The 22,184-nt window shown below is 47.8% G+C and overlaps 1 protein-coding gene across 1 annotated transcript in view; it reads left to right on the forward strand.

The window, feature by feature from the left end:
• Positions 1-22,184, forward strand: part of LOC138290046 (uncharacterized) — a 251,644-nt gene that overhangs the window by 134,497 nt on the left and 94,963 nt on the right. The window lies entirely within an intron of this gene.

Raw genomic sequence — 22,184 nt, forward strand, 5'->3', positions numbered from 1 at the left:
TGTGTCTGTATGAGTGCAGGGTGAGATGTGTGTCTGTATGAGTGCAGGGTGAGTGCTGTGCTTGTATGAGTGCAGGGTGAATGCTGTGCTTGTATGAGTGCAGAGTGAGTGCTGTGCTTCTATGAGTGTAGAGTGAGTGCTGTGCCTGTATGAGTGTAGGGTGAGTGCTGCTGCTGTATGAGTGTAGGGAGAGGGCTGTGCTTGTATGAGTGCAGGGTGAGGGCTGTGCTTGTATGAGTGCAGGGTGAGTGCTGTGCTTGTAGGAGTGCAGGGTGAGTGCTGTGCTTGTATGAGTGCAGGGTGAGTGCTGTGCTTCTATGAGTGCAGGGTGAGCGCTGTGCTTGCATGAGTGCAGGGTGAGCGCTCTGCTTGCATGAGTGCAGGGTGAGTGCTGTGCTTGTATGAGTTTAGGATGAGTGCTGTGCCTGTATGAGTGTACGGTGAGTGCTGTGCTTGTATGAGTGCAGGGTGAGATGTGTGTCTGTATGAGTGCAGGGTGAGATGTGTGTCTGTATGAGTGCAGGGTGAGTGTTGTGCTTGTAGGAGTGCAGGGTGAGTGATGTGCTTGTATGAGTGTAGAGTGAGTGCTGTGCCTGTATGAGTGTAGGGTGAGTGCTGTGCCTGTATGAGTGTAGGGAGGGTGCTGTGCTTGTATGAGGGCAGGGAGAGTGCTGTGCTTGTATAAGGCAGGGAGAGTGCTGTGCTTGTATGAGTGCACGGTGAGTGCTGTGCTTGTATGAGTGCAGGGTGAGTGTTGTGCTTGTATGAGTGTAGGGTGAGTGCTGTGCCTGTATGAGTGTAGGGTGAGGGCTGTGCCTGTATGGGTGTAGGCTGAGTGTTGTGCCTGTATGAGTGAAGGGTGAGTGCTGGGCCTAAGTGAGTGTAGGGTGAGTGCTGTGCTTGTATGAGTGCAGGGTGAGCGCTCTACTTGCATGAGTGCAGGGTGAGTGCTGTGCTTGTATGAGTTTAGGGTGAGTGCTGTGCCTGTATGAGTGTACGGTGAGTGCTGTGCTTGTATGAGTGCAGGGTGAGATGTGTGTCTGTATGAGTGCAGGGTGAGTGCTGTGCCTGTATGAGTGTAGGGTGAGGGCTGTGCCTGTATGAGTGCAGGGTGAGCACTCTGCTTGTATGAGTGCAGGGTGAGTGATGTGCATGTATGAGTGCAGGGTGAGTGCTGTGCTTGTATGAGTACAAGGTGAGCTGTGTGCTTGTATAAGTACAGGGTGAGTGTTGTGCCTGTATGAGCGCTGTGCCTGTATGAGTGCAGGGTGAGTGCTGTGCCTGTATAAGTGCAGGGTGAGTGCTGTGCTTGTATGAGTGCAGGCTGAGCACTGTGAGTGCTGTGCTTGTATGAGTGCAGGGGGAGCACTCTGCTTTGTATGAGTGCAGGCTGAGTGCTCTGCTTGTATGAGTGCAAGGTGAGTGCTGTGCTTGTATGAGTGTATCGTGAGTGCTGTGCCTGTATGAGTGTAAGGTGAGTACTATGCCTGTATGAGTGCAGGGGGAGCGCTTTGCTTCTATGAGTGCAGGGTGAGTGCTGTGCTTGTATGAGCGGATAGGTGGGTGCTGTGCTCGTATGAGTGCAGGGTGAGTGCTGTGCTTGTATGAGTGAAGGGTGAGATGTGTGTCTGTATGAGTGCAGGGTGAGTGCTGTGCTTGTATTAGTGAAGGGTGAGATGTGTGTCTGTATGAGTGCAGGGTGAGTGCTGTGCTTGTATGAGTGCACGGTGAGCAGTGTGCTTGTATGAGTACAGGGTGAGTGCTGTGCCTGTATAAGCGCTGTGCCTTTATGAGTGCAGGGTGAGTGCTGTGCCTGTATGAGTGCAGGGTGAGTGCTGTGCTTATATGAGTGCAGAGTGAGTGTTGTGCTTGTATGAGTGCAGTGCCTGTACGAGTGCAGGATGAGAGCTTTGCTTGTATTAGAACAGGGTGAGTGCTGTGCCTGTATGAGTGCAAGGTAAACGATGTGCAGGTTGACTGATGTGCCTGTATGAGTGCTTGTATGAGTTCATGGTGAGCGCTCTGCTTGTAGGAGTGCAGGTTGAGGCTGTGCTTGTATGAGTGCGGGGTGAGTGTTGTGCCTGTATGAGCGGATAGGTGAGTGCTGTGCTCGTATGAGTGCAGGGTGAGTGCTGTGCTTGTATGAGTGAAGGGTGAGCACTGTCCTTGTATGAGTGCAGGGTTAGATGTGTGCCTGTATGACTGCAGAGTGAGCGATGTGCTTGTATGAGTGCAGGGTGAGTGCTGTGATTGTATGAGTGTAGGGTGAGTGCTGTGGCTGTATGAGTGAAGAGTGAATGCTGTGCTTGTATGAGTACAGGATGAGTGCTGTGCCGATATGAGTTCAAGGTGAGTATTGTGCTGGAATGAGTGTAGGGTGAGCACTGTGAGTGTGAGTACTGTGCTTGCATGAGTGCAGGGTGAGTGATGTGCTTGCATGACTTCAGGGTGAGTGCTGTGCTTGTATGAGTGCAGTCCCTGTATGAGTGATGGGTGAGTGTTGTCCTTGAATGAGCGGTGCAGTGCCTGTATGGGTGTAAGATGAGCGCTGTACATGTATAAGAAGAGGGTGAGTACTGTGCTTGCATGAGGGCAGGATGAGCACTGTGCAGGTTGACTGATGTGCTTGTATGAGTGCAGGGTGAGTGCTGTGCTTGTATCAGTGTGGGGTGAGTGCTGTGCTTGTATGAGTACAAGGTGAGCGGTGTGCTTGCATGAGTACAAGGTGAGTGCTGTGTGTGTATGAGTGCTGTGCCTGTATGAGTGGAGGATGAGTGCTGTGCCTGTATGAGTGCAGGGTGACTGCTGTGCTTGTATGAGTGCAGGCTGAGCACTCTGAGTGCTGTGCTTGTATGAGTGCAGGGTGAGTGCTGTGCCTGTATGAGTGCAGGATGAGTGCTGTGTTCCTGTATGAGTTCAAGGTGAGTGCTGTGCCTGTATGAGTGAAGGGTGAGTGATGTATTTGTATGAGTGCAGTGGCTGCATGAGTGCAGGATGAGTGCAGTGCCTGTATGAGTGCAGGATGAGTGCTGTGTTCCTGTATGAGTTCAAGGTGAGTGCTGTGCCTGTATGAGTGCAGGGTGAGCACTGCCCTTGTATGAGTGCAGGGTTAGATGTGTGTCTGCATGAGTGCAGAGTGAGCGATGTGCTTGTATGAGTGCAGGGTGAGTGCTGTGCCTGTATGAGTGCAGGATGAGTGCTGTGTTCCTGTATGAGTTCAAGGTGAGTGCTGTGCCTGTATGAGTGAAGGGTGAGTGATGTATTTGTATGAGTACAGTGGCTGCATGAGTGCAGGATGAGTGCAGTGCCTGTATGAGTGCAGGATGAGTGCTGTGTTCCTGTATGAGTTCAAGGTGAGTGCTGTGCCTGTATGAGTGCAGGGTGAGCACTGTCCTTGTATGAGTGCAGGGTTAGATGTGTGCCTGTATGAGTGCAGAGTGAGCGATGTGATTGTATGAGTGTAGGGTGAGGGCTGTGCCTGTATGAGTGCAGGGTGAGCACTCTGCTTGTATGAGTGCAGGGTGAGTGATGTGCTTGTATGAGTGCAGGGTGAGTGCTGTGCCTGTATGAGTGCAGGATGAGTGCTGTGTTCCTGTATGAGTTCAAGGTGAGTGCTGTGCCTGTATGAGTGCAGGGTGAGCACTGCCCTTGTATGAGTGCAGGGTTAGATGTGTGTCTGCATGAGTGCAGAGTGAGCGATGTGCTTGTATGAGTGCAGGGTGAGTGCTGTGCCTGTATGAGTGCAGGATGAGTGCTGTGTTCCTGTATGAGTTCAAGGTGAGTGCTGTGCCTGTATGAGTGCAGGGTGAGCACTGTCCTTGTATGAGTGCAGGGTTAGATGTGTGCCTGTATGAGTGCAGAGTGAGCGGTGTGCTTGTAAGAGTGCAGGGTGAGTGCTGTGCCTGTATGAGTGCAGGATGAGTGTTGTGTTCCTGTATGAGTTCAAGGTGAGTGCTGTGCCTATATGAGTGAAGGGTGAGTGATGTATTTGTATGAGTGCAGTGGCTGCATGAGTGCAGGATGAGTGCAGTGCCTGTATGAGTGCAGGATGAGTGCTGTGTTCCTGTATGAGTTCAAGGTGAGTGCTGTGCCTGTATGAGTGCAGGGTGAGCACTGTCCTTGTATGAGTGCAGGGTTAGATGTGTGCCTGTATGACTGCAGAGTGAGCGATGTGATTGTATGAGTGTAGGGTGAGTGCTGTGGCTGTATGAGTGAAGGGTGAATGCTGTGCTTGTATAAGTGCAGGATGAGTGCTGTGCCGATATGAGTTCAAGGTGAGTATTGTGCTGGAATGAGTGTAGGGTGAACACTGTGAGTGTGAGTACTGTGCTTGCATGAGTGCAGGGTGAGTGATGTGCTTGCATGACTTCAGGGTTAGTGCTGTGCTTGTATGAGTGCAGTCCCTGTATGAGTGATGGGTGAGTGTTGTCCTTGAATGAGCGGTGCAGTGCCTGTATGGGTGTAAGATGAGCGCTGTGCATGTATAAGAAGAGGGTGAGTACTGAGCTTGCATGAGGGCAGGATGAGCACTGTGCAGGTTGACTGATGTGCTTGTATGAGTGCAGGGTGAATGCTGTGCTTGTATCAGTGCAAGATGAGTGCTGTGCTTGTATGAGTGCAAGGTGAGCGGTGTGCTTGCATGAGTACAGGGTGAGTGCTGTGTGTGTATGAGCGCTGTGCCTGTATGAGTGAAGGGTGAGTGCTGTGCCTGTATGAGTGCAGGGTGACTGCTGTGCTTGTATGAGTGCAGGCTGAGCACTCTGAGTGCTGTGCTTGTATGAGTGCAGGGTGAGTGCTGTGCCTGTATGAGTGCAGGGTGAGCGCTGTGAATGCTGTGCTTGTATGAGTGCAGGGTGAGTGCTGTGCTTGTCTGAGTGCAGGATGAGCACTGTTAGTGTTGTGCTTGTATGAGTGCAGGGTAAGTGTGGACGCTGGATAAGTGCAAGGTGAATGCTGGGCTTATATGAGTGCAGAGTGAGTGATGTGCTTGTATGAGTGCAGTGCCTGTATGAGTGCAGGATGAGAGCTTTGCTTATATGAGAACAGGGTGAGTGCTGTGCTTTGTATGAGTGCAGAGCGAGTGATTTGCCTCTATGAGTGCAGGGTGAGTGCTGTACATGTATGATTGCAGGGTGAGTGATGTGCTTGCATGACTTCAGGGTGAGTGCTGTGCCTGTATGAGTGCAGGGTGAGCACTGTCCTTGTATGAGTGCAGGGGATGAGATGTGTGCCTGTATGAGTGCAGAGTGAGCGATGTGCTTGTATGAGTGCAGGGTGAGTGCTGTTATTGTATGAGTGTAGGAAAAGAAAAAAACCACGGCACGTCACAGGCTCAAGGTGAAAAACATTTATTCCTAGGTGATATATCAGGACAAGAGTCCTCTGATCTCATGAAACACACTAGGTAAGTGGTTTGGAAGCACCATACAATATTCATGTTTGTGCAAGATCAGCCGACACGTGTTTCGTCATCATTGACTTTTTCAAGGCTTTTTAAATATATAAGTAATGATTGTGTTTAAATGGACTCCAATTGTCAAGAACTGTACGAATAAGTACAGATTGTGGCATGGATGTAGTCAGAGTCCAGAGTCCACGGTAAGTCTACAATGGATCTATGCTTCTGTGCCGTCTGTGTGTGGCGTTGAGTGTTGTCCTTGAACAAGTGGTGCAGTGCCTGTATGGGTGTAAGATGAGTGCTGTTCATGTATCAGAAGAGGGTGAATACTATGCCTGTATGAGGGCAGGATGAGCACTGTGCAGGTTGACTTATGTGCTTGTATGAGTGCAGGGTGAGTGCTGTGCCTGTATGAGTGCAGGGTGAGTGCTGTGCTTGTATGAGTACAGGGTAAGCGCTGTGCCTGTATGAGTGCAGGGTGAGAACTGTGCTCGTATAAGTGCAGGGTGAGTGCTGTGCCTGTATGAGTTCAAGGTGACTGCTGTACCTGTATGAGTGCAGGGCGAGTACTGTGCTTGTATGAGTGTAGTGTGAGTATTGTGCTTGTATGATTGCAGGGTGAGTACTGTGCTTGTATAAGTGCAAGGTGAGCACTGTGCCTCTATGAGTGCAGGGTGAGTGATGTGCTTGAATGAGTGTAGGATGAGCACTGTGAGTGCTGTGCCTGTATGAGTGCAGGGTGAGTGCTGTGATTGTATGGGTGCAGGGTGTGCACTGTGAGTGCTATGCTTGTATGAGTGCAGGGTGAGTGCTGTGCCTGTATGAGTGCAGGGAGAGAGCTGTAGGTACTGTGCTTGTATAAGTGCAGGGTGAGTGCTGTGCTTGTATGAGTGCATGGTGAGTGATGTGCTTGCATGACTTCAGGGTGAATGCTGTGTTTGTATGCGTGCAGTCCCTGTATGAGTGCTGGGTGACTGTTGTCATTGAATGAGTGGTGCAGTGCCTGTATGGGTGTAAGATGAGTGTTGTGCATGTATAAGAAGAGGGTGAGTACTGTGCCTGTATGAGGGCAGGATGAGCACTGTGCAGGTTGACTGATGTACTTGTATGAGAGCAGGGTGAGCGCTGTGCCTGTATGAGTGCAGGGTGAGCACTGTGTCTGTATGAGTGCAGGGTGAGAACTGTGCTTGTATAAGTGCAGAGTGAGTGCTGTGCCTGTATGAGTTCAAGGTGAGTGCTGTGCCTGTATGAGTGCAGGGTGAGTACTGTGCTTGTATGAGTGTAGTGTGAGTACTGTGCTTGTATGATTCCAGGGTGAGTACTGTGCTTGTATAAGTGCAGGGTGAGCGCTGTGCCTCTATGAGTGCAGGGTGAGTGCTGTGCTTGTATGCGTTTAGGATGAGCACTGTGAGTGCTGTGCCTGTTTGAGTGCAGAGTGAGTGCTGTGCTTGTATAAGTGCAGGGTGAGTGATGTGCTTGTATGAGTGCAGGGTGAGCGCTGTGAGTGCTGTGCTTGTATAAGTGCAGGGTGAGTACTGTGCTTGTATGAGTGCAGGGTGAGTGGTGTGCTTGCATGACTTCAGGGTGACTGCTGTGCTTGAATGAGTGCAGTCCCGGTATGAGTGATGGGTAAGTGTTGTCCTTGAATTAGTGGTGCAGTGCCTGTGTAAGATGAGTGTTGTGCATGTATAAGAAGAGGGTGAGTACTGTGCTTGTATAAGTACAGGGTGAGGGCTGTGCCTCTATGAGTGCAGGGTGAGTGCTGTGATTGTATGCGTGCAGGGTGTGCACTGTTAGTGCTATGCTTGTATGAGTGCAGGGTGAGTGATGTGCTTGTATGAGTGCAGGGTGAGCACTGTGTCTGTATGAGTGCAGGGTGAGAACTGTGCTTGTATAAGTGCAGAGTGATTGCTGTGCCTGTATGAGTTCAAGGTGAGTGATGTGCCTGTATGAGTGCAGGGTGAGTACTGTGCTTGTATGAGTGTAGTGTGAGTACTGTGCTTGTATGATTCCAGGGTGAGTACTGTGCTTGTATAAGTGCAGGGTGAGCGCTGTGCCTCTATGAGTGCAGGGTGAGTGTTGTGCTTGTATGCGTTTAGGATGAGCACTGTGAGTGCTGTGCCTGTATGAGTGCAGAGTGAGTGCTGTGCTTGTATAAGTGCAGAGTGAGTGATGTGCTTGTATGAGTGCAGGGTGAGCGCTGTGAGTGCTGTGCTTGTATAAGTGCAGGGTGAGTACTGTGCTTGTATGAGTGCAGGGTGAGTGGTGTGCTTGCATGACTTCAGGGTGACTGCTGTGCTTGAATGAGTGCAGTCCCGGTATGAGTGATGGGTAAGTGTTGTCCTTGAATTAGTGGTGCAGTGCCTGTGTAAGATAAGTGTTGTGCATGTATAAGAAGAGGGTGAGTACTGTGCTTGTATAAGTACAGGGTGAGGGCTGTGCCTCTATGAGTGCAGGGTGAGTGCTGTGCTTGTATGAGTGCAGGGTGTGCACTGTTAGTGCTATGCTTGTATGAGTGCAGGCTGAGTGATGTGCTTGTATGAGTGCAGGGTGAGCACTGTGTCTGTATGAGTGCAGGGTGAGAACTGTGCTTGTATAAGTGCAGAGTGAGTGCTGTGCCTGTATGAGTTCAAGGTGAGTGATGTGCCTGTATGAGTGCAGGGTGAGTACTGTGCTTGTATGAGTGTAGTGTGAGTACTGTGCTTGTATGATTCCAGGGTGAGTACTGTGCTTGTATAAGTGCAGGGTGAGCGCTGTGCCTCTATGAGTGCAGGGTGAGTGGTGTGCTTGTATGCGTTTAGGATGAGCACTGTGAGTGCTGTGCCTGTATGAGTGCAGAGTGAGTGCTGTGCTTGTATAAGTGCAGGGTGAGTGATGTGCTTGTATGAGTGCAGGGTGAGCGCTGTGAGTGCTGTGCTTGTATAAGTGCAGGGTGAGTACTGTGCTTGTATGAGTGCAGGGTGAGTGGTGTGCTTGCATGACTTCAGGGTGACTGCTGTGCTTGAATGAGTGCAGTCCCGGTATGAGTGATGGGTACGTGTTGTCCTTGAATTAGTGGTGCAGTGCCTGTGTAAGATGAGTGTTGTGCATGTATAAGAAGAGGGTGAGTACTGTGCCTGTATGAGTGCAGGATGAGCACTGTGCAGGTTGGCTGATGTACTTGTATGAGTGCAGGGTGAGAGATGTGCCTGTATGCTTGCAGGGTGAGTACTGTGCTTGTATAAGTACAGAGTGAGGGCTGTGCCTCTATGAGTGCAGGGTGAGTGCTGTGCTTGTATGAGTGCAGGATGAGCACTGTGAGTGCTGTGCTTGTATGAGTGCAGGGTGAGTGCTGTGCTTATATGCGTGCAGGGTGTCCACTGTGAGTGCTATGCTTGTATGAGTGCAGGGTGAGTGCTGTGCCTGTATGATTGCAGGGTGAGCGCTGTGAGTGCTGTGCTTGTATAAGTGCAGTGTGAGTGCTGTGCTTGTATGAGTGCAGTGTGAGTGCTGTGCTTGTGTGAGTGCAGGGTGAGCGCTGTGAGTGCTATGCTTGTATGAGTACAGGGTGAGCACTGGGAGTGCTGTGCTTGTATGAGTGCAGGGTGAGTGGGGAAGCTGTATAATTGCAAGGTGAATGCTGGGCTTATATCAATCAATCAATCAATCAATCAAACATTTGTAAAGCGCGCTACTCACCCTCTAGGGTCTCAAGGCGCTGAGAGAAGGGGGGAGGGAAAGATTGCTACTGCTCGAATAACCAGGTCTTGAGGCATTTCCTGAAGGTCAGGAGGTCCTGGGTCTGTCGAAGTTGGGTGGGGAGGGTGTTCCAGGTCTTGGCGGCGAGGTGGGAGAAGGATCTGCCACGGCTGTAGTTCGATGGATGCGAGGGACGGCTGTGAGGGCAAGGTTGGTGGAGCGGAGTTGGTGGGTGGGAGTGTGGAAGGTGAGTCGCTCATTGAGGTAGGCCGGGCCGGTGTTGTGAAGAGCTTTGTGAGCGTGGATGAGAAGTTTGAAGGTGATCCTCTTGGTGACAGGAAGGCAGTGAAGGTATTTGTAGTGGGCTGAGATGTGGTCGCGGAAAGGGATGTTAAGAATGAGGCGTGCAGAGGCGTTCTATATATAGTTTCCTCTGGAGCTTGGCTGTGGTTCCTGCGTAGAGTGCGTTGCTGTGGTCCAGTCTGTTGCTTACGAGGGCGTGGGTGACCGTTCTTCTTGTTTTGGTGGGGATCCATCTGAAGATCTTGCAAAGCATGCGGAGGGTGTTGAAGAAGGAAGAGGAGACGGCGTTGACTTGATGGGTCATGGTGAGTGATGAGTCGAGGATGAAGCCTAGGTTGCGTGCGTGGGTGGCAGGTGTTGGTTCGGTTCCTAGGGTGGCTGGCCACCAGGAGTAGTCCCACGCGGAGCGGTGGGAGCCGAGGATGAGGATCCCTGTTTTGTCCAAGTTGAGTTTGAGGCGGCTCTTCTCCATCAAGATGGCGATGGCATGCAGTCCGTCGTGGAGGTTGGTTTTGGCAGTGGCGGGTCTTTGGTGAGTAAGAGGATCAGCTGGGTATTGTTGGCGTAGGAGATGATGTTGATGTTGGGATCGCACAATGTTGGCGAGCGGTGCCATATAGATGTTAAAAAGAGTTGGGCTGAGAGAGGATCCTTGGGGAACGGCGCAAATGGTTTTGGTGGCCTCCGACAGGGAGGAAGGCAGACTCTCTGCGTTCTGCCGGAGCGGAAGGATGTGATCCAGTCCAGAGCTTTGTGGCGTATCCCTGCGTTGTGGAGGCGAGTGCAGAGGGTGTGGTGGCAGACGGTGTCAAAAGCAGCTGAGAGGTCCAGGAGGATGAGGGCCGCGGTTTCGCCTTTGTCGAGCAGGGTCCTGATGTCGTCGGTTGCGGTGATGAGGGCGCAGAGTGAGTGCTGTGCTTGTATGAGTGCGGTGTCTGTATGAGTGCCAGGTAAACGCTGTGCAGGTTCACTGATGTGCCTGTTTGAGTGTTTGTATGAGTTCATGGTGAGCGCTGTGCTTGTAGGGATGCAGGGTGAGTGCTGTACTTGTATGAGTGCAGGGTGAGTGCTGTGCCTGTATTAGTGCAAGGTGAGTACAGGGTTAGCACTGTGAGTGTTGTGCTTGTATGAGTGCAGGGGGAGTGCTGTGCCTGTATGCATGCATGTATGAGTTCATGGTGAGCGCTGTGTTTGTATGAGTGCAGGGTGAGTGCTGTGCTCGTATGAATGTCGGGTAAGTGCTATGCTCGTATGAATGTCGGGTAAGTGCTGTGCTTGTATGAGTGTTGGGTAAGTGCTGTGCCGGTCGACTGCTGTGTCTGTATGAGTTCATGGTGAGCGCTGTGCTTGTAGGAGTGCAGGGTGAGTGCTGTGCTTGTAGGAGTTCATGGTGAGTGCTGTGCTTGTAGGAGTGCAGGGTGAATGCTGTGCTTGTAGTAGTGCAGGGTGAATGCTGTGCTTGTAGTAGTGCAGGGTGAGTGCTGTGCTTGTATGAGTGCAGTGCCTGTATGAGTGATGGATGAGTGTTGTACTTATATGACTGTAGTGCCTGTATGAGTGCAGGATGAGTTCTGTGTCTCTGTATGAGTTCAAGCTGAGCGGTGTGCCTTTATGAATGTAGGGTGACTACTGTGGATGTATGAGTGCTGTGCATGTATGAGTGCAGGGTGAGCGGGACGCTGTATGAATGCAGGATGAAGGATTTTTCCTGGGTGGGTGCTAAATGACCAGTAGGGAGGGAGGGAGGGGGGGGGGATTGAGGTGTGTGTGTGTGTGTGTGGGGTAAGCAAAGCAATGACAACCGTAACTGCAGGTTGAACGGGGTGATGTGACTGAGCACAGGGTGAGTAATGTATCCATGTGAGTGCAGGGAGTGTGGCAGGACTTGTGGATTTTTAGGTCTCATCTAGGCAGCACACGCGCTGCCTCTATGAAGCATGTTGTATCTGTTGTATCTGATCTGTGGGTTTAGGCCAATCCCACCTCTTGCAATTAGTTCCTTTGCGTGCCCTTCAAAAATACCTGCTTTGCTGTGGGCACTCGCTTACATTTGTCCCTCCTTTTGGTGCGCTGGTTACGCACATGGGCCCATATTTATACTTTTTGACGCTAAACTGCGCTAACGCAGTTTAGCGTCAAAAAATTTAGCGCCGTCTAACGCCATTCTGAAGCGCCATGCGGGCGCCGTATTTATGGAATGGCGTTAGCCGGCGCTAGCAGACCGGCGCTGCCTGGTGTGCGTGGAAAAAAACCACGTAGACCAGGCAGCGCCGGCGTAGGGGGAAAATGGCGTTAGGGCGTCTTAAAATGGGGCAAGTCAGGTTGAGGCAAAAAAATCGCCTCAACCCGATTTGCGCCATTTTTTTTGACGCCCAGACGCCATTTAAATGACTCCTGTCTTAGTAAAGACAGGAGTCATGCCCCCTTGCCCAATGGCCATGCCCAGGGGACTTATGTCCCCTGGGCATGGTCATTGGGCATAGTGGCATGTAGGGGGGCACAAATAAGGCCCCCCTATGCCACCAAAAAAAATTAAAAAATATAAAAAATTATACTTACCTGAACTTACCTGAATGTCCCTGGGGTGGGTCCCTCCATCCTTGGGTGTCCTCCTGGGGTGGGCAGGGGTGGCAGGGGGGGTCCCTGGGGGCAGGGGAGGGCACCTGTGGGCTCGTTTTGAGCCCCAGGCCCCTTAACGCCTACCCTGACCCAGGCGTTAAATAGTGGCGCAAATGCGGGGTTTTTTGACCCGCCAACTCCCGGGCGTGATTTTTGCCCGGGAGTATAAATACGACGCATTTGCGTCGCCGTCATTTTTTTAGACGGGAACGCCTTCCTTGCATCTCATTAACGCAAGGAAGGCGTTCACGCAAAAAAATGACGCTATTTGCCCATACTTTGGCGCTAGACGCGTCTAACGCCAAAGTATAAATATGGCGTTAGTTTTGCGCCGAATTTGCGTCGAAAAAAACGACGCTAATTCGGCGCAAACGGAGTATAAATACGGGCCATGGTGACTACCCCTGTTACTTGTAGGCTTTCATTTATGGGCCATTTGTCTAACGTTTGCGCACTATTTTGTTTGCAGGTAAGCTCAGCCTCGGGGAGCCACAGAAGTAGGCGCTGTACAAACCTGCCATTCTGCGCCTTCTTGTCTGTGTGTTTTTCTCCTTCTCTCGCATTGGAGATATTTCAAAGGGTCCTAGATATCCAGTAGTGGTCTGTTATGCAGCCTGGATTCCAGGCATTTGCAATGCAATGGGTCTCGCATTTGCTCGAGTTAGTGCTATTAGCGTTGTAAACTCCTAAGCGGACTTTTCTTGCCACTTAAATTGAAAATGAAAAGTAAAACAATGCGAGCCGATTCACAGAGCCATGGCCACCATGAGCATCAGGGCGAAGAGACACAAAAGAAAGAAGTTCGCAAGTAGTCAAACTTATGGGCAAAAATGCAATTAGCCATGTAACAGGGGCGATAGCCAAGGCGTTAACAAAGCCTCCCAAGGAGGGACAAACGTAAACCATTTACCAATGTCATCAAAGGATTTTGAAGGGCAGGCCCATGAATGAGTGGTAGTGATGGGCATGAGGTGGGCATTGTTAAAAGGTCAGATACATACCAACAAATCAGACCTAAAACGCTCGACCTAAAAAGAGACAAAGCAAAGCAACAAAAATACTGTGCGTGTTTTACAAAGTAAAGATGGCACTAAATTAGTAATTTTTTGTTGAAAAGCGGAAACCAGTTCTTATGGCGTGTCAGGGAAGATCTGGTACTTTCAGGTTGCATCCCGTGACCCACGGTATGAAACAGTTAACAGTACACACTGCAAATACAGCCGGAGGAAACCTGTTGGGCAACCATCTGGGTCCCAAAGCATTTAAAACACACAGTCACTTAACACTCTACATTATCACTGTACAACAAATCTTTTTTCAAACGCTTCAGGAAGCGTGTGTAGCACTTAAGAAACTTATATGGTTATTTTTCTAAAGAGCACACAGGCTTGCTAAAGATAAACACGCACACTCTACATTAGCAATAGAAATAGATCTTTTTTAAACGCTTCAGGAAGCTTGTGCGCTTTAGAAAACCAACTAAATAAGTTTCCAAATCGCGTACACACGCATCAGGAAGCATTTGAAAAACATTTGTTTTCTACTGATAATGCAGTGTGTGCACATTTAAATGTCTTTTTAAATGTTTTTTTTTTTAAAAAGCATTGCGCTTGATATTTTGTTTTATGTATTTGTAATCCAATTTCACAAGGCAATTTACTGAAGCCTCTACTGTGCTGGGAGGGATATCTGACCATGACGCTATAGAAGTGACAACTGCTGGTACCTGGCGCCTGAATGCATCCTGGTATAAAGAATCCAAGGCTCACCAATGGCTGTGCCCACGTACATCAATTCTTAAATGATAATGAAGGGTCAGTATCCTCAAGACTGGTGCTCCTGGAAACCGGGGAGGCTTTTGTCAGATGGCGTTTGACGCAAGTCTCAACTATAGAAAACAAGCATTTGCAATGCAACGGGTCTCGCGTTTGCTCATGTTAGAGCTGATAGAGTTGTAAACTCATATCCTGACTTTTCACCTATCGGCAAAAGTGCATTTATGCACGTAACCCAAAAAAGTGCAATTAACTATGTAAAGCGGCCGACTTCTGCCAAGCGAAATCGCGCTAGTAAATTAGAGAAAAAGTAGTCCACGAGCCGGACAGAAAACAGCGAGCCTCGCATGTTTTCTGTACTTGGTCGATGCGCTTGAGGAGAGCTAGCCACCGGAAAAGGCATTACGTATACATGCCTTAGACTAATGAAAGCAAGCAGATTTTAATAGGCAAGCCCACGAACCAATGAAAATCATGGACGTGACGTTGACAGGGCTCCGAGCCCTTTTCTAAACACAAAAGCGTCTCGCTGCGATACGCATGCGCGAGAGCATGCAACGCAGACTCGACCCTAAAAAATGAATTGCATCACAGTCAAAAACGCAAGTGGAACTCTGTATCCACAACCTTATACTGATGAAAACATCCTGAACCAAAACATACCTTGAGAATTGATTGCAGACAAATGTCACCTAAATCTGATATAAACAAAACAAGCTGAAATCTCTTTTTTACGTTTACGTCCAAATCACTACCAGCGGGAATGTTTATTACCTATTAATAAAGTGCAGTGTGTGCGTTTGTTATCAAGCTTAAGATAAATACAAAGAAAAGTCAAGCACAATGCTTTTTTCAGAAACAAAATACAACAGTTTAAACATGCACTTACTTACACTACATTATCAGTAGAAAACAAATCTTTTTTTAAACGCTTCGGAAAGCCTGTGTGCCCTTTAGAAAAATAACCAAATAATTTTCAAAAGAACGTACACACGCATCAAGAAGCGTTTAAAATAACATTCCTTTTCTACTGACAATGTAGTGTGTGTGCGTTTAAAATACAACCGCAACATCAAACAAAAAATGAAAAGTAAAACAGTATCACAGAAGCGAGCAGTTGGCCGCCATGAGCGTGTAGAGACACATAAAAGTAAGCAAAAGTTTGCTTGCAGTGAAACGTATTGGCAAAAGTGCAATTATACAAGTAACATGCAAAAATGCAATTATCCATGTAACAGGGTCGATGTCATACAAAGCGCTCAACTACTGCCCAGCGAGATCACGCTGCCTACAAACGAAACAGAGAAAGTAGTCCAGAAACCATATGCAAAACATGGAGCCTTGTATGTTTTTAGTAGTTGGCCAGTGCGCTCGAGGAGGGCTAAACACCAGAAAAGGCATGACGTATTCCTGCCTTCCACTAATGAGATCAAGCAAATTTTAAAAGACAAGCACACAAACCAATCAAACTCATGGCCGTGACATGGGCATGGTTAAAAGCTCACAAAGAGATTTCCACAGGGACAGAGTGCTTTGCGCGCTCAACACTAAAAAAAGACCACAACTCCCAACATGCATGGCGATTTGAAATTAACACAAGGGGATTGAACGGGACTGTTAAAAGTGTGTCATCCAGTAATGACAGCTACACGTATGTATTCTTATTTTGGTGGCATGTATTATTAATGCAATCAATTTCTTCCGTAAAATTCTTTATGTGGTTAACTGTAAAATGGTGACCGGCTAAAGATGTGGAGCCGGAAGGGCTTGGCAACCGTGTCCTAGACTTGAAACAAAACCAGAAACAGGACCCTATTGCCTGAGGTGACAACTGCATTCCAGGCCTCTTTACAAACATGGTGCTAGGCAACTGCTATCACCCGACAGAATCAATCAGAGCACGCTGCCTATTTCAAAGTCATCAATCACAGACCAGCAAATAGAGGCAGAGGTGAACTGAACAGCATACAACAAGCGCATTAGCAACACTTACTTGGTTTGAAGATTAGCTGAAGCAAAGTCAAACAAGCATTTGCAATGCAATGGGTCTTGTGTTTGCTCTAAGTTAGAGCTATTAGTGTTGTAAATTCCTAACTCGACTTTCCTTGCCATATAAATTGAAAACGAAAAGTAAAACAGTTGACATAAGCAGGCCGATTCAAAGTGCCAGGGCTACCATGAGCGTGAAGGAAGGACACAAAAAGAAAACAAAGTTTTCTCGCAGTCAAACGTATCGGCAGACGTGCAATTATCCATGTAACAGGGTGGATGGCCAAGGAGGTAACATAACTGCCCCAAGAAGGGATAAACGTTAAGTATTTACCAATGATAACAAAGTATTTTTAAAAAGCAAGCCCAGGAACGAGTGATAGTGATGGGTGGGATTAAAAACCCACGGATAGATTACAACAGGCCAGAGGACTTGCGCACTCAACCTAAAAAGCACTGCTTCTCATTGAGCTCTTAGCTCCTCCTTATTATCTGCTTCTGTAGGCCTCTGTGCTATGTACAGCAATGGCGGCTCATCCACTGGACTGTGAGAACAAAGCCCCACCATAAACTGATGGTGTCAATCACAGGCGAAAGATGACTGCAGGCTGTATAGCAAACTTGTGCTGGATGTACGTGAGGTTTTCCTGCCGAACCTGTACTGTTTGTTTTAATTTAGTGCATAGCAACAATGCGTACATAATCTAGATGGGATAGTTTCCATTTGGATACTTCTGACATTGTATTGAACCAGTTAATACATTACCACTTCTCTCACATGATGAGAGAGCTGGAGAATTAGGTCTATCACTACACTACAGTGTGTACTGATGTCTGTACACTTAGCACTCATGCGCAGTGGTTTACAGTGCATTGTTGATTGACAAGAAAAGTTGTGGAGTCAAAGTAAAACTTAATTTAGAACACATACACACAGGCACACAAAGTACTTCCTCCTCACTCACACACACACCCTTCCCCCACACAAAAACACCTACCTCTAATAATAGAATCACCACAGCTTCTTCTTGCAATATGCTGGGCACTCTATCGTTTAGAGTAACTCCAACCTATGCATTTGATTCCGTCAGTATACTTGGGTGGACTGCAGTGCCGGAGCACACACGTTTCTTCTTTGTTCTATTTTTCCCACTCAGGAGGACAAGAATTATTATTTTTCTGTTGGTGCGAAGATGAGAAAGTGCTGAGCGCACAAGTCGAGAAGTGTAATCTCGTTGGAATCTTTGGCCCATGGGGCGCACAGCTTCACCTTCCTGGCTTCAGACCACGGAGAAGTAGCTCACTTAATTAAACAAGCTTGTGTTTCCTGAAAATGTGACGACGTGTGATGACGCAGAAATGAAGGTTTTACATTTATTAGCGCATAAACGTAGTGCCGCAATAATCAAGTGTGACTTTAACCGAACTAATAAAGATTGTACGGGGACAAATGTGCCCTCAGAGTAGTTCGCCAACATTTATAAGCGTGACATAACCGTAAACGTGTGCCATGATTTGCTTGTTTGAAATGTTTTAACTTAGCATAACTTTAGTGGAGGCTTCGGCCTAGTTGCCTTGTCTCACGGTTTAGATGCTCGTGTTTTTCTAATGTGCTAATAAAACGTGTATTCTTGCTTGAAGCTGTACTTTTCCAGTGAGATCGGTTCACATGCTTATCTTTAAGGTTTCGTGCCAGCCTGGCATCTTCTTCTTTGCTCCAATGTCAATCTGCAGGTGCAGACAATGGAAGCTCTGAAAGTGAGTTAATTGGTAAAATATGTTGCAACTTACGTTCCCGACTCCAAGGATAATGTATGCCTAGGTAGAAGCTTGTAAATTGTTGTTTTAGATTGGACAATTTGAAGCCAACCTATGAACCCTCCAATGGAAGACCCTACTGGATTTGAACTGTTGTCTATTTAAACCTGGTGCACAAGAAGAAAGCAAGCCATTAGCCATGCGCCATTACCCGCCATTTGCAGGACATTGCAGCCATTATGGCCCATCTTGCCGACTTCGTCATTTTGCCATCTTCTACGATGCCAATTGATGTTCGACGCCATTTTGAATGAGACTTTGATGCTTTCTCTAATCGAGAGAAAGAGACTTTAAGTAATTCTCGCCCTAGAGACTTTAACTTTGATTCGTCCCTTTGCATGAAGTAGTAGTTTTGTCCTTTTTGCCGCTGTGAGGCAATTGCCCCGTCCACCCTGCCCCTTTGCCCCGTCCCATGCTGATCGGAAACCGGTACCTGTGAGACGAAGACTTCCTTGAATGCTGATTGAATTTGGTAAATATGAAAGGAAAATGTACAATTGCATTGTGTTTCTTTTTAGGTAACCAACTGCTGATTTTTGATAAGAGCCCTAGTTAGGAGTTTTCCAAATCAATGTTGCTAAATTGTTTTTGCATGAAATCCCACATGCAGATGCTAATTTGAGGTTAGATGAGGATTCATTTGTTGCACGATGCAATTTGAGACCTTGTTATGCTGACTAATGTATGCAATTAGCCCATTACAGATTATAGTTTTAGTGGTTTGCGTTGCTATTATCGAATGCATTGTTATTCAAATGCTGCATAGATTGCATCTTTTTCGCCGTTATGGACAGCTATTAATGTTCATTTACATATATAATTTGGTGTTGAGACACATTTATATCGTGCTAGCTTTGTTAATATAGGGAAATAAATTCACTAACTTTGAATAAACTGGTGTGGTTATTCATGGCCGGAAGGTCATGGTTCGCCGAAATGTTTTCTGGATTAATTGTGAAGTGTTATGTTGATCAGGGCATTGCTTATGTTCATTATTGATTATTGATTTGATTAAATTGACTAATCTCGGGTGAAGAGAGCCCCACTTGGTCAAAAGATTCATCGACCCAAGAGCGTCCAAATACAGGTAATTTATTAGTACGGAACGCTCTATCAGTAGATGGTAGCAGAGGATGGTTTCGCCCTTTGGGACCCCACTTGAGAGGTAACGGTTACGCCCTTTGGGAACCCACTCGAGAGGTATATGGTGTTGAATTGACGGTTTCGCCCTTTGAGACCCCACTCGAGAGGTATATGGTGTTGAATTAGATTTTTTCTTGGGTAAAACAGATTGAGAGAATGATGATGCCCTAAGTCCCCCGCGACTTTCCCGGGATCTCGAAGCTTGCGAATGGAGAGAATGGAGGTGTGAAATCGGCGTTGGCGGTACTAGTGACGGTATGAGTGAAGTCAGGGTTTTGCGCTTGCACAGCTTATTGCCGCAGATTGTTTGAAAAGGTTGCGAGGATTTTAGAGAATAGCGGAGGTGCGACTCCGAGTGTGAGAGTAGGGAAGTCGTCGAACTTCATGTGCATGTGGCGCTTTGTGCAGAAAAAGGTCCACGTGGTTGTTGTTGTTGAGACGGGCCCTGCGAGGTCAAGAGACTCCGGAGTATGTTGAAAAGTGTATGAGACACTTGTTTTATGTTGTTGTCTGGTCGGTTTAATAGGTTGACCGGGCGTGGTCAACGAGTCGGTACGTGTGTTAAGGGAGTGAAAGAAAACTTCGACTTCGGGCTTTGACAAATTCTATGTGCACTAGAATAGATCATTGACAAGTTGAGAGCAGAATCTGCGGGTCAGATTTGCTTGCGAAAGTGGGGGCCGAGAAAGATGGAATAACTGCCGAGGCTAGTGAAAAATCCCTAAGGTCCTGAAGCGATTGTGTTACCCTTCCTGTAGTAAACCGACAGATCTGTTTTATTATTATTTGGTTGCTCGCGATACATGCCAGAAGTTGTTACGAGAGGAGCTGAGTGAAGGAGGACTAGCCGCGAGGCTTTGTCAGCCGCAGTGTGTGTGAGTGTGACGTCACTAGGAGCCGCGCTGGGATAGGTTGGTTGCAGAGAAGGGTCGCGCACTGATTGGACGCAGTCCGTGGGGCTCGATTGGAAGGGGAAAGGCAAGCGAAGAGTATTCCGGGAATTAAAGTCACTTATTGATTACAAATTTTGTGAAATAAAAGACGAGAAAATGAAATTTTTTAAAGCATTAAAGAGTGCGATGAAGGGGGAGTCTTACATTAAAGCGAGCGTAGGAGAGGAGACGCCACCCGAAGGTACACCAGCTTACATTGTAATGGAGGAAAGGGGGGTAGCTCCGTGCCTTTGGCTAAAGCAATGGCACAAGCTGACAGAGAGACATGGGAGCGTAGCGTTCCCGATCCATGGGACATTCAATATAAGGATCCTAGAGAATTTGAGATTCGCAATGTACGACATGAAGGTACCTTCAAGGCCAGCACAGTTTGAGGCTCTAGCGATTTGGGAACTAATGGCTAGACAGCAACAGCAAAAGAAGTTCGAGACCAGGATAAGAAAGGCAGAAAAGACTCTAGCGGACGCTAGGTGGGATAATGCACAGAAGGTGTGGAGGTCAGATATATTGCAGGGGATAAAATTGTTTCCCGCAATTGCTAAGGAACAAGAGGCGACAGGCAAGAAAGCTACCTGTAAGACGAACAGGAGGTGTTCCAAAGATAGAGAGGACGAGGAAAAGTTGAGGAGAGAAGACGAGTCAGAGGATGAGGAGTTCATCATGCAATTGCTGAACGACCGTCCACCACCTTATGTAGAGAGTGAACAAGGTCCAAGTACCAGTTCTGCCCCTCCGGCACCGGTACAGAATAATGAAACTCCGAATTCAGAAACGCCATCGGGATCTAAGGACCCGAGTTTACTGTTCACCCCGCAGATACCGCAGGTTAGGAGAATATATCCAGATGTGCCTATATTGAAAACAGCAGAAAATTATCAGCCGCTGGTCCCAAGGTACTACAGCAGTGACAACAGTACGGGAATGATTCTAGATCCAACCGTAATGGGAGTACAGAATGGTCGCAACCCAACATTGGCACAAACTGAATCAACCCAGTTTTTGATGCCTCAAAAGCAGATGCAGGGGGGAACCGCACATGCTCAGATGACGGGGAGTCAGACGGGCATGCCGGCAATGATGATCCATAGTGTGGGAATGAACATGCCTCAGAACCTGGGGAATGGACAGAACCCAGATGCGATATCCCTACCAATTACTGTAGGTCCACCAGTACCTTTGTACATTCAGCCTAACTCAGGTATGAGCGGTCAAGGATCAGTGGTGCAGAATGGGACAGAAAGGAGGTACATAGAAAACACTCCAGAGACAACTCCGATAGTGGCTCAGCCAACTGGATCTGGGTCCTTGATGGAGTTTAGTCCCATATGTGCTCAGTCAACAGTGGTGAGGTCGAGTCCCCCACTGATGATACCGCTATCATCGAACACTGAAAAGTTGCCGCAACCATCAATGGCAGTCGATGTGAATGCTACACTGATGGGGTTGAATGCGCAACAGCTAACACAGTGGTTCAACAGTCTGAATTCCACACAAAGCTCAGCCAGTGGGAAGGGAGAAGACTATCTGAATAGGGTAAGGTTGAACATGGAAGCAGAAGAATTGGTGGAAGGGACTATGGGTTTGAATAGGTTAGAGTCCTACTCGGAAGAAGAGCTGAGGTATCTATGTCCCAGGATTACGAGAGAAGTGAACAAAGTACATAGAAGGTTGCAAGAAATAGCTGACAAAAACGGGGTTGAGATAGACAAGACAAAACACTTGAGCAGGAGCTATAGATTGGATTTCAGGACCACAGACTTTGAACACATGAGGTCAGCAGGCATGAAAACGCACCTTAGAGAATTGCTGCAGAGTGCACAAGTGTGGAGGTGCTTAGACAAATGGGAAAGCAGGTGGGCAAAGAAAAAGGAAAAGAGGAAAGACAGTGTCCCAGAGCACAACGAGAAAAGATCACAGAGTAGTGATGCAGTAACCATGTTACCAATGAGGGAGACAGCAGGGGGAAAATTAATACATGTACCGTGGCACAGAAGCGACATTCAGTCTTTTACGGATGATTTTCCCAAACTGAGAGAGAAACCGATTGAATGGTATCAACAGACTGATAGGTTTGTGAAGCTTGCAAAATGTCTTTGGGAAGACCTGAACACCCTCTTTGAGATTGTGGTTCCGGCAGATTTGTGGGAAGACTGCAAAAGGGCTGTAGGTTGGCCGACAAGTGAACCAGAGAGAGACAGGGATACGGGTGCACCATCACCTATGGTAATGAGCTTGTACTATAAGGTGATTGAGCATTTGAAGACGAAGGTTGCCGCGAAAAATGTGGATTGGCAGAAGATTGATCGAACTGCCCAAGAGGCTAAAGAGTCGATTCATGGTTACTATGAGAGGTTGTTGAAGGCGTTCAAGAACTACAGTGGCACGGAAACAATAGAGGCGAGGGACATGCTTCATTTTGTGTTTAGATTTGTGGAAGGGCTGAGACCAGAGATAAGTCACATGATAAAGACGCATTTGATTTGTTGGCAGTCGAAACCTATTGATGAG

Source organism: Pleurodeles waltl, chromosome 1_1 (genome assembly GCF_031143425.1).
Source record: "Pleurodeles waltl isolate 20211129_DDA chromosome 1_1, aPleWal1.hap1.20221129, whole genome shotgun sequence".
Lineage (NCBI taxonomy): Eukaryota > Metazoa > Chordata > Amphibia > Caudata > Salamandridae > Pleurodeles > Pleurodeles waltl.